The 5,000-nt window shown below is 54.5% G+C and overlaps 1 non-coding gene across 1 annotated transcript; it reads right to left on the reverse strand.

Annotated features, from left to right (window-relative positions):
- Positions 1-6: 6 nt before the first annotated feature.
- LOC124770080 lies at positions 7-1,915 on the reverse strand. Its single transcript, XR_007013068.1, has one exon. It is a non-coding gene; the product is annotated as a small subunit ribosomal RNA (ribosomal RNA).
- Positions 1,916-5,000: the final 3,085 nt, after the last annotated feature.

The following is a 5,000-nucleotide window of genomic DNA, read 5'->3' on the forward strand; positions in this document are numbered from 1 at the left end:
AGTCGGTAATGATCCTTCCGCAGGTTCACCTACGGAAACCTTGTTACGACTTTTACTTCCTCTAAATGATCAAGTTTGGTCATCTTTCCGGTAGCATCGGCAACGACAGAGTCAATGCCGCGTACCAGTCCGAAGACCTCACTAAATCATTCAATCGGTAGTAGCGACGGGCGGTGTGTACAAAGGGCAGGGACGTAATCAACGCGAGCTTATGACTCGCGCTTACTGGGAATTCCTCGTTCATGGGGAACAATTGCAAGCCCCAATCCCTAGCACGAAGGAGGTTCAGCGGGTTACCCCGACCTTTCGGCCTAGGAAGACACGCTGATTCCTTCAGTGTAGCGCGCGTGCGGCCCAGAACATCTAAGGGCATCACAGACCTGTTATTGCTCAATCTCGTGCGGCTAGAAGCCGCCTGTCCCTCTAAGAAGAAAAGTAATCGCTGACAGCACGAAGGATGTCACGCGACTAGTTAGCAGGCTAGAGTCTCGTTCGTTATCGGAATTAACCAGACAAATCGCTCCACCAACTAAGAACGGCCATGCACCACCACCCACCGAATCAAGAAAGAGCTATCAATCTGTCAATCCTTCCGGTGTCCGGGCCTGGTGAGGTTTCCCGTGTTGAGTCAAATTAAGCCGCAGGCTCCACTCCTGGTGGTGCCCTTCCGTCAATTCCTTTAAGTTTCAGCTTTGCAACCATACTTCCCCCGGAACCCAAAAGCTTTGGTTTCCCGGAGGCTGCCCGCCGAGTCATCGGAGGAACTGCGGCGGATCGCTGGCTGGCATCGTTTATGGTTAGAACTAGGGCGGTATCTGATCGCCTTCGAACCTCTAACTTTCGTTCTTGATTAATGAAAACATACTTGGCAAATGCTTTCGCTTCTGTTCGTCTTGCGACGATCCAAGAATTTCACCTCTAACGTCGCAATACGAATGCCCCCGCCTGTCCCTATTAATCATTACCTCGGGTTCCGAAAACCAACAAAATAGAACCGAGGTCCTATTCCATTATTCCATGCACACAGTATTCAGGCGGGCTTGCCTGCTTTAAGCACTCTAATTTGTTCAAAGTAAACGTGCCGGCCCACCGAGACACTCAATAAAGAGCACCCTGGTAGGATTTCAACGGGGTCCGCCTCGGGACGCACGAGCACGCACGGGGCGGTCGCACGCCTTCGGCTCGCCCCACCGGCAGGACGTCCCACGATACATGCCAGTTAAACACCGACGGGCGGTGAACCAACAGCGTGGGACACAAATCCAACTACGAGCTTTTTAACCGCAACAACTTTAATATACGCTATTGGAGCTGGAATTACCGCGGCTGCTGGCACCAGACTTGCCCTCCAATAGATACTCGTTAAAGGATTTAAAGTGTACTCATTCCGATTACGGGGCCTCGGATGAGTCCCGTATCGTTATTTTTCGTCACTACCTCCCCGTGCCGGGAGTGGGTAATTTGCGCGCCTGCTGCCTTCCTTGGATGTGGTAGCCGTTTCTCAGGCTCCCTCTCCGGAATCGAACCCTGATTCCCCGTTACCCGTTACAACCATGGTAGGCGCAGAACCTACCATCGACAGTTGATAAGGCAGACATTTGAAAGATGCGTCGCCGGTACGAGGACCGTGCGATCAGCCCAAAGTTATTCAGAGTCACCAAGGCAAACGGACCGGACGAGCCGACCGATTGGTTTTGATCTAATAAAAGCGTCCCTTCCATCTCTGGTCGGGACTCTGTTTGCATGTATTAGCTCTAGAATTACCACAGTTATCCAAGTAACGTGGGTACGATCTAAGGAACCATAACTGATTTAATGAGCCATTCGCGGTTTCACCTTAATGCGGCTTGTACTGAGACATGCATGGCTTAATCTTTGAGACAAGCATATGACTACTGGCAGGATCAACCAGGGAGCTGCGTCAACTAGAGCTGAGCAGCCGGCCGCCCGGGAGTGTGTCCCGGGGGCCCGCGCGAACACGCAAGCGTCCGCTCAATCATTCTGCAAACAGGAGGAGGCTGAGCTCCCCTGCACAATACACCTCGAAACCCTCTCAGGTCCCGGCGGCGCGCAGCGCCGTCCCAAGTACTTGGTCGGGTTCGAGAGAGGCGCAATCGCCCGGAGTTAGGCGAGTAGACGCTTTCGGTGCGACCACCCGTGCTCCCAACTGAGCTTGCCGCTGCCGACAGAGGCCCGGGAGCGTGCTGTCGTGGCATTGCCGGCGGGAGACAACACGCGCCACCTACGGTGACCGGCAGCTCCAACGCCAGCGCCACAGAAGGACAAAAGCCCCACTTGGGTGCCGAAGCGAACTCTCCCAGCACAGCGCACACGCCAACACATCCGCACAGCTGCGATACAAACCACCAGCGAGAACCGCTGGGGCGACCGAGCAGCAGACGGCGTCGCGGCGCCGAGCGCCGGGCGGCGGCGCATCCTCAACGCACACAGTCCTCAATCGGACCAGCACACTGCAGATGTCCACCGCGCTTCGCACCGGGCCCGCGAGGACCTACTTTGGCCGCACGGCGCCGCGCGCAGGGTGCGCCGGCGCGCAGCTGCGACGCCTGCCGCGTCCGTCGGCCGGCGCGCCTGCCACTGGCCGCCCCCACCAGCCGGCTGTAGCGCGTGCGCCCACGCACCGCGCGGCCAGCACGCCGGGAGGCGCCCCCTCACCGGCCGGGGACGGTCCCACCCAGCCACCGCCGCGTATCGCTTCACACCCAGATGCCGTTCAGTTTCGTCGGCATGGTGGGTATCGCTGGAACAACCGGTTAGTACCTCAACCTATCGTCGCCATCACCGATTCACCCCTAGCGAGAACAACCGCACCACAACGGGTTACCATTTCTTCATTTGCGTAACTTCACCAGAAAACGTAGGCGTCCATCGCCATTTGCAACTTCAACCATTATTGCATGCCTGTGTCAGGTGTCACGCCACACTACGTCTGCCCACATACACGCAACAAAATGTGCACGCCTAGACAATACGTGGAAGGTGGCCCCCGTACGTATGCGATGTCCATTGCTCGAACGACTGTCAACCGGCTTCTGTAGCATGTCGCAGATATGGAACGCGCTGCACCATGCCATCACGGTGTGTGAGGAGAGACGACTAGGTCCGAATACATCAACAGACAGCTCATGCTGATCGCCATCCACGGCGTCCGTTCCTCCCACACGTCTCTATGGCGTACCACACTGCAATCCAGCTCTCATAGGGAGACGACACGTAGCTGCGTGCACAATATTTGCACTGTATGGTCCGCCGTTTTTGGGCGCAGTCGTTGTACGGTCACACATGTGCCACGATGTATCATTCAGTACATAAGGACGAATGTGCAGTACAGATTGTGGTTCACGCGTACGACATCAGCGGACAGTTGACACAGGCCGCACCACAACGTAGCCTGCGTACGTCGCATGCGAAGGGCATTGAACATGCAAACTTGTCACCAACCACCTTGCGAAGGCAGGGGGCAAGGTGGGGACGTGGGGAGAGGTGGGGGGGGGGGGGGGGGCGGCATGTACGCCCTGCTGCCATCCACATTACAGTGTACAGCAGGAGCATGTGGAAAGTCAGCAAGACTTGCAAGGTGTTTAACATGAAGCGATACACAGGGGAGCGGGCAGTGCGAGTAGCGAACTATATTGCGAGGGTTGCGGGTGGGCAACACTACACTAATTGAACGAGTCGTATAACAATTACAGAGCAGGTTTAGGCGACAACGTGGGTTACGATAGGCGACAACGTGGGTTACGTTAGGGGACAACGTGGGTTACGTTAGGGGACAACGTGGGTTACGTTAGGGGACAACGTGGGTTACGTTAGGGGACAACGTGGGTTACGTTAGGGGACAACGTGGGTTACGTTAGGGGACAACGTGGGTTACGTTAGGGGACAACGTGGGTTAGGTTAAGGCACAACATGGGTTAGGTTAAGGCACAACATGGGTTAGGTTAAGGCACAACATGGGTTAGGTTAAGGCACAACATGGGTTAGGTTACGGCACAACATGGGTTAGGTTAAGGCACAACATGGGTTAGGTTAGGGGACAACATGGGTTAGGTTAGGGGACAACATGGGTTAGGTTAAGGCACAACATGGGTTAGGTTAAGGCACAACATGGGTTAGGTTAGGGGACAACATGGGTTAGGTTAGGGCACAACATGGGTTAGGTTAGGGGACAACATGGGTTAGGTTAGGGGACAACATGGGTTAGGTTAGGGGACAACATGGGTTAGGTTAGGGGACAACATGGGTTAGGTTAGGGGACAACATGGGTTAGGTTAGGGGACAACATGGGTTAGGTTAGGGGACAACATGGGTTAGGTTAGGGGACAACATGGGTTAGGTTAAGGCACAACATGGGTTAGGTTAGGGGACAACATGGGTTAGGTTAGGGGACAACATGGGTTAGGTTAGGGGACAACATGGGTTAGGTTAGGGGACAACATGGGTTAGGTTAGGGGACAACATGGGTTAGGTTAAGGCACAACATGGGTTAGGTTAGGGCACAACATGGGTTAGGTTAGGGCACAACATGGGTTAGGTTAGGGCACAACATGGGTTAGGTTAGGGGACAACATGGGTTAGGTTAGGGGACAACATGGGTTAGGTTAGGGGACAACATGGGTTAGGTTAGGGGACAACATGGGTTAGGTTAGGGGACAACATGGGTTAGGTTAGGGGACAACATGGGTTAGGTTAGGGGACAACATGGGTTAGGTTAGGGGACAACATGGGTTAGGTTAGGGGACAACATGGGTTAGGTTAGGGGACAACATGGGTTAGGTTAAGGCACAACATGGGTTAGGTTAAGGCACAACATGGGTTAGGTTAGGGGACAACATGGGTTAGGTTAGGGGACAACATGGGTTAGGTTAGGGGACAACATGGGTTAGGTTAAGGCACAACATGGGTTAGGTTAGGGGACAACATGGGTTAGGTTAAGGCACAACATGGGTTAGGTTAGGGGACAACATGGGTTAGGTTAG

This window comes from Schistocerca piceifrons, unplaced genomic scaffold (genome assembly GCF_021461385.2).
Source record: "Schistocerca piceifrons isolate TAMUIC-IGC-003096 unplaced genomic scaffold, iqSchPice1.1 HiC_scaffold_775, whole genome shotgun sequence".
In the NCBI taxonomy this organism is placed as follows: domain Eukaryota; kingdom Metazoa; phylum Arthropoda; class Insecta; order Orthoptera; family Acrididae; genus Schistocerca; species Schistocerca piceifrons.